Source organism: Balaenoptera acutorostrata, chromosome 17 (genome assembly GCF_949987535.1).
Source record: "Balaenoptera acutorostrata chromosome 17, mBalAcu1.1, whole genome shotgun sequence".
Lineage (NCBI taxonomy): Eukaryota > Metazoa > Chordata > Mammalia > Artiodactyla > Balaenopteridae > Balaenoptera > Balaenoptera acutorostrata.
Window position 1 is genome coordinate 11752764 of NC_080080.1, and position 14579 is coordinate 11767342.

The following is a 14579-nucleotide window of genomic DNA, read 5'->3' on the forward strand; positions in this document are numbered from 1 at the left end:
ATAAAAAGAAAGGAAAGTTTTAGCTCAGAGCTTATAAGCTTTTATAAAAGCACATGCACATATACACAAGCATACATGCATACCTCTTTAGTGGTTTCCCATCAAACTCTTTACTCTGGTTTCCAAAGCACACATTATATGACCTCTGACTTCCTTTCAGACTCAGTATCATATCACTCTCCCCATGCCAGCTTATTCAGGTGCTCTAATAGGTCAAGTTCATTCCTGCCTTTGAACATACTTGCCTTCCCTGGTAACTGTCTGCCTGATACCTTACCATTTAGAATTCAGCTTCAATGTCACCTAATTAAACAGCCTCCCTTGAACACGCAAGCCTCCCCTGAACACCCTTGAACACCAAGCTTACCCAAGCTAAGTAGTTGCTGCCATTCTCATCACTTTACCCTAGTTTACTTCTCCTCATAGTCTATATATTTACTGGAAATGTTTTACTTATTTGATTCCTTCTTGCTTTAACTCCCCTTGTCTAGAACATGAGTTCTATGAGAGCAGGGACCTTATCTGCTTGCATCCAACTGGTCTCCAAGTACCTGGAAGAGGTCTCAGCCATTGAAAGCAAACAATAAGTGAGTATTGAACTGCTAAATGAATGAAGGTTAGAAAACCACAGGGAAAAAATTCAGCGTGCTAGTATTATGTAGTTAGTGTTAGTTTCATATTAAGAAAATTGAAATATTATTTTATTTTAAATTTTAAAAAAGTTTAAATTCTAGTTGACTGTCTTGGCACTGAGATTTTATAAAAAGTGGCTTTAGTTCTGTGAACTTTTATATGTACATTTGTTGACTTAAAAGACATAGCAGCATGATAAATATGATTAATACTGCTGTATGTTATATATGATTGTTAAGAGAGTAAATCCTAAGAGTTCTCATCACAAGGAAGAGATTTTTTAAATTTTTATTTTATATCTGTATGAGATGGTGAATGTTCACTAAACTTAGTGTGATAATCATTTCATGATGGATGTAAGGCAGATCATTATGCTGTGCACGTTAAACTTATATAATACTGTATGCCAATTATATATCAATAAAACTGGAAGGAAAAAAATTTTGATTTTAACCTGTTTCCAGTATTCACACCATTGTTAATGATATCGATATATATAAATGCAAATGTTGAGAGACAATGAAAATAAGTAATGATGTTAATGACATTTGAAGTCAAAATTCTCAGTCTATATTCTCAAATTTTTCATTTTATCCTACCAGAAAGTAGGTAAGCTTTCAAAGACTACTGGGGCCATGTCAAAACAACACAAGGGCCATATTAAAAAGTTTGTCACTGGGGTAAATTGTATCCAAATATGGGACAATTTTAGTAAAAGTAAGAATAATAACTGAGCTATACTGAAATACATCTAATATATCAAAATTCATGAGTTCATAATACTAAGAAGAAAAAAAATCAGTTGTTACCTTTGGAAATGTTACAGCCATATTATGAAAACTGGCAAATAAAGGGAAAGACAAACATTTAATCTGTCCTTCTTGTATGAAACATATTTTAGAGCAACTAAATACTTAATAAAGGAAAATTTTTCTTTCCATGTAAAAAAAAAAAAAAAAGACACACAAAATAATAGTTACGAGTTTCAGTTTTACTCAGGGTCTTACTGAGGACTACAGCCTGGGAGACAGCCACTCAGTTACCTCTGAGGAAACTGCTCTAAAGAGGCAGGGAAAAAGTCCTTTTATATATGATTTTTGGCTAAGGAGTACATGCATTCAAGCATACATCTTAGTGAAACTTACTGCTAATCACAAAGAACAGATATCTCAAGTTAACGCTTTTAGTGCTTTCCTATGAATGGGAAGATGCAAGAATCTGGGTTTATTAAAACTGTTCCTGAGATACACCTCTAACCAGCTAAGGGGCTGCTTAGTCAAGGCACAGTGTGCCCCATCCTGTTCTTCATCCTGAACCTCCCCCCTCAGGCAACTGCAGTGGCTTATGACTTAACCCTAGTAGAACTGGGGGGTTCTTTGTCTTTCTTTGTTCACACATTATAGAAGGCACTCAACCAGGGCCATCCCAGTCCCCAACCGAGATACATGCACATTGTCCTCGAGAAACACTCATTAGAAAACTATCTGGTACTCAGACCATCCACCTTCTTTATCTTTGGGGAATGTGCCTCTGGTTACTTTTATTTCTCAATGTTTAACAAAGGTAACTCCTACATGAAATATGGAGGTTTTACCTTCAGGAAGGATTCTGTACTGTAAAATTTGGGGTCCTTAATCTCTACAAAAACACAGACCTACAAGGAGAAAGTAAATGTGTATTACAACTGTATTCCTCTTCCTCCAAGCCACACTTGCAGCCAAGTCATCTAAGAATGATGGTTTATTTTATCCTCAAAGCTGTGTTGAAGATTGGATGATCCTACATCCTGAGAGAATGAGAGCCACTATCCTATAATAAGTTTTTAGTTAAATAATTTCTCCCTAAAAGCTAACCTCAGTCTTTCAAGTTAGTATTACTCAGCCTCTGTGGACAAACTTCCTGGGTTTAGATATTGCTCTTCCTATTAGTAGCCGTGTGAGTTTAAGCAAGTTCCTTAACCTCTCTGTGCAAAATGGAGATAGTAATGCTAGTATCCACACCACAGGATTATTATGAAGATTAAAAGAACTACTGTACATAGAGCACTTAGATCAGTGCCCAGGGCATAGTAAACACCATGTAAATGTCAGCAATAAACATTCTTCTCCTATTAACTTTGAGACATTGGCTTTGACCTTTGTGGTAATAAGCAAGAGTTGGTCACCTTCACTCACAGTTTACGTAAGATTCTAAACAACTTGACTAAATCTCTTCTGGCTTTTCTGTTGGTGAACTTGTGGAGATGTGGGGAGCGTGGCATTCTCTGAAAGAGTATAGAAGCTCTGTGTCCTTTCCCCACACCTTGCCCTAGGTATCTCTTTTATCTGGCTGTTCCTGAGTTATATCCTTTTATGATAAACCAGTAATCTAGTGAGTAAATGGGTTTTCTGAGTTCAATGAGCTGCCCTAGCAAATTAATTGAACCCTAGGAAAAGATCATGGAAACTTCTGATTTATAGCCAGTTGGTCAGAAGCACAGGTAAAAGCCTGGACTTGCAACTGGGGTCTGAAGTGGGGGGAGGTGGGCAGTCTTGTAGGACTGAACCCTTAACCTGTGGAATCTGAGGCTGTCTACAAGTAGATGATGTGTCAGAACTGTGTTGAATTATACGACACTCAGCTGGTGTCCTGAGAATTGCTTGGTGGTGTGGGAATGCCCACCCACCCCCCTACACACACACACACACACACACACACACACACACACACTGAAATTGGGTCCAGAAAACCGGAAAAACAGTCTTAGGGTATTTCTTCATGGTGTCAACAATAATACTTGAGCACTAACTGTGACTGCATACTTTGTGGTAAATAATTCCTTTTATATAACTTTTCCAGTGCATCTTCAATTACTTCAACTAGGGTGGCTAGGGGTACTATACATCTGGTTCTAAACTACCTCTCTACTCTCTCCCCTTCTCACTTCTCCCCTTATACTCTGTGCAACTGAACTGTCCTCGGAAAATAATGTTTCCAGATCATGGGAATTCCCTAATAAAGTTGTATTGAACTGAATTGAAATGCTGAAATGATTATGATATCATACAATTGGGTTTTATTATATAAGCCCAACCACTTCTTTTTTTTGTTGTTTTTTTTTTTTTACTAATAAGTCCATCATTTTATTGCTTTTTATTTTATTTTTTTTATGTTTGGCCGCACCTCGTGGCTTGCGGGTGGGCTCTTAGTTCCCTGACCGGGGATCAAACCTGCGTTCTCCGCAGTAAAAGTACAGAGTCCTAACCACTGGACCGCCAGGGAATTCCCTAAGCCCAACCACCTCTGATCTCTGAATCTTTACTAAGCTTTCCCTTTAATTCCAAAGCATTTTTATCTCTAAAACCAGATAAGGATGGCAGTTCGAATAGAGAAATTTCTTATGGCTCTGTCCTCTTATCATGCATTCTCAAGTTTTTGCAGTTTTAATTAATTACTCACATACTAAACAGTGAACCTTTATTTTGTGCCAGCCTTCAGGTGTACCAGTTCGGAAAGAAAAGTCTTCTCTCTCCTGAGGGATTTCAAAATCTAGTGGAAGAGACAGATATATGAAGAGAGAGAGAGTGAAAAGAAGATTTTAATGTAGGAAAATAAGTGCTATGGCAGAGATAAACGTAAGGAGTTCATACATCGAGTTCAGAGATCCAGAGGAGGGGCAACTAATCCAGTTTTGGGTTAAAGTAAGATTAGGCTGCCACAGAATACAGAAAGCTTCCCAGTAAAGGTGACACATGCTGAATGTCAAGGATATGGGTAGAAGTAGTCCATACCAATAGAGGTAACATTTCAGACAAGATGAGTTATATGTGAGAAGGCAACTCACTTGGGATCTGCAATAGTTGAAGGATGGATCATTCTATTTCCCTTTTCCAAAGGAGAAAAAAATAGCTCATTATCCATGACAGAGAAGTAACATTCTGAAAATCCATCTGGTTCAAATGCCTAGATTAACAAGCGAACCATAGCCAGTCCCAGAGAAAGAAACTGATTTGCCATTGGAATGCCCCCACTTGGTTCCCTACCCAGACTTCCAAACAGAAGCCATTTAACTTCCTCCAACAGGAGACATTCAGTGAGATGATCTGGCTTCACTTCCTTTCCAGGGATAACTTCAGGACCTGGCGTAAGAGGAGCCTGGAAGTTCTGCAGTAAGTCGATTTGGCTGATGGTTCTGTGTAATCAGGTCATTAAGCTTTAGTAACCGGACTCTTACCACAAACCCAGGACCATGCCTCAGGCTCAATTTATAGTGCAGCTTTCCTTCATTCAATTGTTTATTCCACAAATATTTTTTGTCACCATTGATATGCCAGGTACTCTAGTAGGCATGATTGCTACAGTGATAACTAAGTTTTGTTCCCTCTCATTTAGGAAATCACAGTCTCTCTTTGATTCCTCTGAACCTGATGCCTTGTCTTAGTTTCCTAGGCAGTTTCTCTGCAAACTTTTCCAGGCTCTGTTGAGACCTTCTTGAGTTCTCAAATGCCATTCTAGGATTGTGGTTCCTATGGCTAGATCTCTTCGACCTTCTGCCAGCACTCTAACATTGCATTTCACCCATTTATTGCTGATCTTTTCTCTAAGCAATCTGAATTTCCTCTTTTTGTATTTATCCTAGAGGACTTGTCTAGCTTTCAAGTCATGGTCCTCTTCAGGTTATCCCCTCCTACCACAGATCAATACCTGGTCTTGGGGCTCAAGGTCATTGGGTGAGTTAATGAAGATTTGGCATTATTATTTCATTTAACATCTATTTACTGAGCACCTGGTGCGTGACAGGTGTTTGTTACATGCAAACTTCAGTTTCTCCAGATGGAATATTAACATCTGTCCCTTGGGTTGTTATAAGAATTAAATAAGATTATATACTCCTGTTAGGTCAGGTCCCCTAGAAGCAGAGCCTGAGACAGGGATTCATATACAAGTGATTGATTGATGGAGTGCTCTCTGGTAAGAGAATGAAGAAAACAGGATAGAGAAGGGAAAGGAGCTATACAGAAAGTAGTTTCAGATGAGGTCTAACTATGGCCTAATCTTTTAAGGAGATCAAGAGCATAAACTGCACCACAAAATCTGTCTTGGACTCTTTCCTCAAGTCAGGACTTGAAGGCAAGTGGTGATGGGGGAGATCATAACCTCAGGATCTCCAAGAAGTAGCTGCAGGTAGAGAAAGCTGTAGGTGAAAGCTATGAGCTGAAACACCCACAACACCTGGGGGATGGGTACACCAATCCAACAGGTAAAAGGGATCCCAGGGAACCTGGGTAGGGTACCAACATGATTTGTGATAATAATCTTACAGTGGAGACAGAGAAGGAAACAGGTTATTGTAAATTGGTGGAACTGATAGACATAAGCATAAAAGTGGGAGCTTTCAATGCTATCTGCCAACCAAAGGTGAAGAGCAGCTTCTTGGAGGATGATGTAACTGAATGGAGCTTTGAAGGATAAACAGGAGGTAGCAAGGCAAAATCAAGTGCCACATGTGGTCCTTAAAGGTTTTGACCAAAACCATCATCCAAAATTGACTCCTTTATTTCATAGCCCTATCTGACAGTGAGACAGGTTTCTGTTGTTAAAAATCCAGAACTTGCCTTCCGAGTGTCATTAGGGTGCAGCATGACAAATCAAGATTTGATGTTGTGAAACCAGGGTGAAGTTCACTTCTTCCCAGGCAGTCATCCAAACACTCTGTTCATGCTAACACTCTTCCAGCAGGGCCCAAGAAGGGCATACCACAAATGCGTAGATTGATATCAGCATGTGCTGGGAAGAGCTCCAAGCTCAGCTTTCAGCAGTTTGTAAAGATGTCCACGAGGCACAAAGCAAAAGATATAGATTGGCTTGACCTTGGAAGAGGGAACAAACATACTGTTCTTATAGGGTGCTGCCATTTGATTTTGTTTAGGGGCCTCTCGGGCAAATGCAAGGACTGAGAGCATCTCATGATTCAAAAGGTGGGAATCAGAGTGAGGATATCTTTTTAAAACCCCAGCTATGCTATGGATAAATTTATGGCACTTTAAAAATGAGAGCAAGAAGCAGAGAGATTAAGCTCAATCTTCAATGCTTCCGACTGGGGAAAAGGCATTGATTCACCCATGAGATTGCTAATAGCAGGTGTCTTGTGTGACTTATGCCAACAAACAAAGTTGTTTGGACCCTAATCCTTTTCCATCTGTTCCATAACAGGGAGAGGAAACAGGAGAGGTTGTGAATAATTCTAGAACTTCAGGATCCTTTTCACCCTGGAATGTGGAAGTCCCACTTCCCCCTCGATGGTGGGGCTTTCTGGGGAGGCAGGTTACTCCTCAGATGTGGATTCTTTCTCATTTCCTGTGATCTATGCTGATGAAGCTTCCCAGACTTGAAAGGAGACAGGGGGGTGCTAAGCATTGCTCTCAGTAGGGACATAATGGAAAAATCCTTCTGTTCCTCCTTTCCTCTGCTTACATGGAGTTGTGCCCAGGTTTCCTCCTGAAAGAAGCTTCCTGTACCAGCCTGGGCAGAAGTTTTGGGAAGAGCAGAGCTGGAGGACTGTGGCAGAGAGAACAATAACTTCAGCACACCTACTCTATAGGCATTTTCCGAGTACATTAGTATTTGCCAGACCTGGTGCTTTTTCATGAGTCTGAACTTCCAAGCATATTCCAGAACTTGGGAAGGGACCATTGGTTAAAAATCCATTTTAAAAAAGTATTTTGACTGCTTACACTGTGCCCACTATTAGCTGAGAAGGGGCTCTAGAAGATTAGGTCTTCTTGATGGGAAAGACTGGCAAAGGTAGTAGGAAGAATACCAAACCCAAATCCATAGTAGGTGTCCAAAGCCCATAGCACTTCCTCTGCCTGCGATCTGCCCATGGATATAAACTGCCTATGAGTCCCTAGGTGGGTTGTTCAACTTCTCTGACCATCAGTTTCTTCACTTGTAGGACAAAGATAATGATATTTGTGCTTCCACCTCTACAAGATTGCTGTATCATATTAGACAACTTTGAAAGTGTGACATAAATGTTGTTTTATTCTTATTATTATGCAAAAAACCATACAAAATACAATGAGACATACATAGTCTAAGTGGTACTTGGTTCTTCAGCAGGTAGGTTACTATGAACTGAGCTCCTGGGGTACTATTTGAGCTGATCCTTGAAGAAGAGAGAGACTGTCAGCAGGTAAAGATAAGAGATAAATGTAGCTCAAGTGAAAGAAAGTATGCGTGTTAGTTTCCTAGGCTGCCTTCTAAAAAAAGTACCACAAAATGAGTGGCTGAAAACAATAGTGATTTATTTGCCCACATTTCAGGAGCTTCCAAGTCTCAAACCAAGGCACCAGCCAAACCATGTTGACTCAAGGTTTTAGTTGAGTTGCTGGCAATTCTTGACCATCCTCGGCTTGTAGATGCCGCACTCCGGTCTTTGCCTCCACCAACACGTGGTGTTTCCTTGTGCGTCTGTGTTCAAATTTCCCTCATCTTATAAGAGCGCCAGTCATTGGATCAGGGGCCACCCTAATCTTGTATGACCTTATTTTAACTTATTTACATCTCCAAAGACCCTAAGTAAGGTCACATTCATAGGTATCAGAGGTTAGGATTTGAACATATTTGGCAGGGGGCACAACTCAACTTGCAACATTATGTGAACAGAATTCAAAAAGAGGGAGGCACAAGATGCATTCAGAGGAACAGTGAGTAAATTAGGAAAAGAGCAGAAAATGTGTCGGATGAGTGCGGAGCGACAATTCCAGAACTGAATTGCAGTCAACAAACAAGTACCACGCTAGGAGCTGGGAGCATCAAAATGAATAAGACCACATCCTTAGAGACATTTTATGTAGCATGGAACACCTTCCTATATAGAGATAACTATACTCCAGGTGGTCAGGGCTCTCATGGATTGTGACACAGGAGATATATGCTCTGGGAACATAGATTATGCCTCTTCTCTCTTACTCATGACTGAATGTCTAGAACCTAGTTTCTGATACACAGTGGGCACTAAATAAATACTGTTGAATAAATGAATGGACATCTGCTTATATAGATGAAGAAACCAATTAAGAGAGTAACTTGTTGAAGGAAGCAGATAATGATAGTAAAGCTGGCATAAAACCTGGCCTAATTGGCTTCAGAATCCATGTTCTATTGACTATTTTGCTGTCTGTTTGAATACCTTCTTAGCTCAGGAAAGTTTATCGGCCTGGCCATTGTTGTCTATTTTCCACTGTATGTTGAGGTCAGATAATACATGGTATCTTGACTTCCTGAGACCACAGGCTAGGTTGTTCATCAGGCATGCCATTTGACAGAGCAGTGGCCTTGATCTGGCTGCACTCCCTCAAATGACATGCTCACTTTCTCCCACAGATGTTAGGCAGAGCCTAGAGGACACAGTGACATTTGGCATCTGCAAAAGGCCATTGTAATTCCTCCGTCACAGGCACTGTCTTTCATCCTTTTAATATCCATTCAGAATAGTGCCATATCCTGACCCTGTGCAGCTGGAGATAAACAGTGTTCAGCAAGATAGGTTTGCCCCCAGGTATTCATTACTGAGTTGGGAGATAAAATGGAATTCAGGTTTATTAGGTAACAAAATCTCAGGATCACGAAGAAACTTAAAGTTCATCTGATTTTATCTGTTTTAAACAATGCTTGAAGCACCACTCCCCCATTACCACTGAACAAACACATGCACATGCACACAGACACAGACAGACAGGCACACACACACACACACAAATACACACAGGACTGTCTGCAAGACTCTTCCAAATACTTAGCCCACAGACATAACCACACACAGAATCTTGGCCTTTTCCCTTTGAAGACAAGAATAGAATTCTTTTTGACCTAATAAGAGTAGTTATTATTAGGAGGGAAATTTAATATTCCAAAAAAAAATTTGAACAATAGGCAGATTTACCCAGATTTAGCAGAGGCAGCCAGGAAAAAGAAAAAGGCAAAAAAAACAACAGAGCTTGTTCAGCATAGATAGTAAAAGAGACAAATTAAGAAGAAAGAAATGGTCATTACTTCCAAATACTAAAGGGACATCAAATAAGATTAGGAAGAAAAAGAGAAGAAGAGGAAGGAAGATGTTAGTGTGAATAAACACTCATCCGAACCTGCTCCTTCCTTGGTGAACCTCGTCTTAGCTAATGGTGACTCCATTTAACCCGAGCTCATGCCCCCAGTTAGGAAATCATCCATAACTCCTGTATTTTCCTTACATCTGTAATGCGATCAGTCAGGAAATCTTGTTTTCTCTAACTTCAATATACCGTACACTCATCACCCAAACCCCTCTCACCACCCACACGGCCACAATCCTCCCCAGACTCCCCACCCTCTCCTTCCTAGACCATGTAGTCGTCTCCCCACTGGGCTCCAGCCTTCCACTCTGACTCAGCTGCAGCCTGTTTTATACAGCGCAGCCGAGCCAGTCCTTGAAAACGTAGATGTTAATATATCACACCTTTACTCAGAACTCCCAACAGTTTTCCAGCACAATTAGAACCGGGTCCATTATTCAAGGCAAGGCCGACAAGACTCCCTAATGTGCTCTGGCCCTTGTGTTCCCCCCCATTCCGCTTTCCTCCCTGGTCCCTCTGCACCGCCCACTGTGGCTTCCACCACTGAACACACTGCACTCACCCTCCTCCATCGGGACCCTGGGGCTTGTGTTGTCCATGCTAAATCACACCTCTCCCACGTATCCAAATGGTTCACTCCCACACTGTGTTCAGATCTTAATAATCATGTCATCGCAAACCTCCCCTAAGCACTGAAAAAAGAAAAAATAAGAGAGTCTTCCCCCCATCATTCTCTATTTCCTTATTTTGCTTTATCTTTCATCATAGCACTGATCAGTACCTGCATATATATTTGTATGTAATCTCACACAATTAGGATATCAGCTTATGAGGACAGGTATGTTATCCATTTCGTGTTCACTCATGAAACTCCATTGCCCAGGACCTGCTTGGCAATAATTAGCACAGAGCAATTGCTTAGTGAAATGAAGACTGCGTTTAGGAGCCAACATGCAGTTCTTGACTCTTTTTTATTTATTTTTTTAACATCTTTATTGGAGTATAATTGCTTTACAATGGTGTGTTAGTTTCTGCTTTATAACAAAGTGAATCAGCTATACATATACATGTATCCCCATATCTCTTCCCTCTTGCGTCTCCCTCCCACCCTCCCTATTCCACCCCTCTAGGTGGTCACAAAGCACCGAGCTGATCTTCCTGTGCTATGCGGCTGCTTCCCACTAGCTATCTATTTTACATTTGGTAGTGTATATATGTCCATGCCACTCTCTCACTTCGTCCCAGCTTACCCTTCCCCGCTCCCCGTGTCCTCAAGTCCATTCTCTAGTAGGTCTGTGTCTTTATTCCCGTCCTTCCCCTAGGTTCTTCATGACCTTTTTCTTTCTTTTTTTTTTAGATTCCATATATATGTGTTAGCATATGGTATTTGTTGACTCTTTAACTTCGATCTTAGGTGAGCTTTTCTCTTCCGATGGTGAGAATGTCCCCAGAAGTTACAGAGCTATTTCCTTCCTTTCTAAGAAACTCAGTGGAAAAAAAAGATGTCTTTTTTTCCCATTTTTTCCAATGTTTGAGTACCATTGGACTAATGGGCCATTTGCTTAGTCCGGAAACAATCTCTGTGGTCAACAGATGAAATTAACTGATTGGTTAGACCAGATCCTGCTTTCACCACTCGAGTTGGGATTGGTCAATCCCCAAGCCACATGGACTTAGGGAATGGGAGCTCTGTGACTCCCCAAAAGAAAACAGAGATGTTGCTACCAAGGGGAGATCCAGGTTCTATGAGGTCTAAAACTTAATTTAAGAAAATGAGTATAAAACTGCAAATGCAATATTAATCATAGGGCACTGGAAGTGGCCTGTGTGTGTGTAACAGGCCCCGAAACTTAAAATTGTAGCATCACGGCAAGTCTATTTTTGGGAAAGAAAAAGTAAAAAAGAAAACAGATGTCTTCACAAGGAGACTGAAAGGGAAGAAAAAATGTGGACCAGACAGAGAAACCATGCGAGAGGAGGGCTTGATTAGAGACAAAAGAAGGACAACTGTCAATTAGACATGACAAAGCTTCCCTCTCTTCAGCTGAACACTTTTCCTGCTCAATGCAGGAATTTTCAGAGCGATTTCCAGCCAGGAAGAGAGGAATGCGGAATTTGGTCTTAAGCTGTCTGTTCTTACCATTGTCTGCAGCTTGCTCTGAAGTGACTTGTGGAAAGAACAGCTGTGTGTCCCTAGTACAGCTAATCCTTTTGGAAAAAAAAAATAAGTTACATAACATAAATGTGTTTAGCTCAATCTCCGCCTCCCCCATAATTTAAAACATCCCGCAGGATGTCATGTTTGGGTAAGGTGTAAATATTAATGATGAGTCCTAGCACTATACATCCAGTATCTCAACACACGGGGAGAGGGGTCTCGCTTCCTGGGTCATGGATGTTTATCCTGCAATTCTGGGGGAATTGGTGGAGCTGAACATGTACCTAGAAACGCAAATGGACTCGGCGCTCAAAGTCTGAGCAGTTCTGTCCTGGTGAGTTCATAAAGTGTTACATTGGTGAACTTGTGTAGTCTGTGAACGTCGTCCTACAGAGGTTGGGCGAGGCTGCAAGGGTATTGATAGGGACCTGGGGGAGAAAGCAAGGAAAAGAACGTGCGTGGGCCAAGTGTGAGGGCTGCACTAAGAACTGGCCCCTGCAATAACGCCTGATGACAAGCACCTTCTACATTTGCTGTGTTTTTCTGAGCTCTTTCAGATTACAGACATTAACGTCACACACTCACGAACAAATAGAGCTCAGAGATCATGTGGGTCAACTTCTTTATGCAATCAAGAATAATCTGAGGTGTCGTGATGGTGGTCCCATGTATGAAGTGTCTGCAATATGCCAGGCAATATGCTCAGTGCTTTCCATGAAATATTTCTAATCCTCAAAACAACCCTCCTCCTAAGATATTATGATGCCACTGTATAGCAAGCAAGCAAGCAAACAAAAATCTGTCCAGAAGTCACAGGGAGAGTAAATAGTTGACACAGAGTTCAACCTCTCATCTAACCCCAAAGCTCCTGATTTCCATGAGTAATAGATCCTAATAATAGCTTTATTATTATGATTATTATCACTATCTATAATTAGTGAGCTCCACTGTATGCCAGATACTGTGCTAAATGCAATGTGTGTGTGTGTGTGTGTATATTCACACATGAGAAGACTGTGACTTTGATAATCTACCCAAGGTAATTTATCCAAGGTCATTAGTCAATATTTGATATGTGAACCCTTGTTGTTCTGATTCTAGCGATTAGAAATGAAATGCTTTGCTTATATTCACTCACGGGTGATGCTGAGGCTCAAGTGTTCCTGAGGACTTGGTGATGTGGACAGCTGGGCTTTTCATGGCCAGCAGCCTGGCGGCCAGTGCTACAGAATTTATGATAGGGTAGCTTAATGGGGAATGCCTCCCCAGAGGACAATTTTACACTTGCCTGATGATTCCAAAGTAGTTGACTCTGAACCGGACCAGTGGGCCCCTAAACCACGCCATGCCACAGCTACATGTCATGAGCTTTGCTTACTCCGTGGTGTTCAAGTAACCACAGCCCTTGGGGGGATGTGTAGCCGATCCCACGAGCTGGCTTCCTTTCCACTCTCTTGACTGTTAGCTCTTCTGTGGTGGCCAGAGAACAGACTGCCTCAGCATTTAGATTCGAAAGTGCACATTAGAGTCCCACGTGTGCTGGCCAAGGAACACATAGCTCTGCCAGTCTTGTATTTCGTGTTCATCCAGCTCAGAGACGGCAACTCATCGAAGGCAATGGAGGACTCATTGGATGTCCTGGGTCTGAGGAGTTGATCCATGAAACCCCAGAGAGAAACGTGACATGATCTGAAGTACAGAACCTTGGCCGATGCTTTTTCAGGAACCTCCCTCCAAAGAGCTGGTTTGAGATAAAAATGGTATCCCACTTGAGAAACCCTTATGTTGGGTCTGGTCAGGGCAAGAGTCCAGGCATTCCAGGAGTCTGCGGAAGAAAAACTAGATTTTCACTTACTTGAGGCGTGGGTTTCAATTCTCATTTCAAAAGAGTCCAAGATGAAAGAACCCTACCAGCTAATTTTAGAGCAAATGGTTTTATCCCCCTGATTGACTCAAACAAGGAAGAAGAAAGGGAATTGAGAAAAAAAATGGAGATCTTGACTTTAAAACCAACTAGGCCTATGAAGCCGGTGCATGCTATGATTTTATTCTTCAACATTTGAGGTAGAACACTCCATGATTGGTGCTATGCAGTAATTTTGCTAACTCATATGAAAACAAAGCCCCTCGGATGTGCCTGGGCTAACTGATTAACTAAGGAGGTGGTATAAAAATCCCTCTGTATCTTTAGACCTGCTTCCTCTTCTCTAAAATTGGAAGATGGAATCAGAGAAAATTAAGGGAAAAAGGAGCTTAGAAATCATCTCATCCCCAATCCTTAAGAAGCAGAGATGTCTGAAGGTTACAGGATTTGTACAAGGTCATATAGCTAGTTTGTGGCAGGGATCGGACTAAAACTTTGGTGTTCTGAACCAAATTCATTACTTTGGCTTTTTTTCTTTAAACCAAACAGCTTCAGTCCATCTTTTTTCAGAATTCTGCGGCATGATTGGAAGAATATATTTAATGAAGTCACTACCATGGAAGATCTGAAAATCTGGATTTTGAAGCACTTTGCAGATGGAAGCAGTATTTGCCACAAACCACAAGATTAGAAGGGTGATACCTCCTCCTCAGCCTTTGGGAGGTCTGGCTCTGGGAAGCCAGGCCACTGCCTCAGGAGAAACCAGGACAGTCAGCCTCAGGCATCAGGGAGAAAGAGCCACCAGCAACTGCCCTCTGACCGCCCTCTC

General features: G+C 41.4%; 1 long non-coding RNA gene across 1 annotated transcript in view; it reads left to right on the forward strand.

Annotated features, from left to right (window-relative positions):
• The first annotated feature begins 260 nt into the window (after positions 1-260).
• LOC103018160 (uncharacterized) overlaps positions 261-14579 on the forward strand; it is a 47539-nt gene continuing 33220 nt past the window's right edge. Inside the window, exon 1 of the long non-coding RNA XR_003623994.2 lies at positions 261-587. This is a non-coding gene — a long non-coding RNA (uncharacterized LOC103018160). The remainder of the gene's footprint in view (positions 588-14579) is intronic.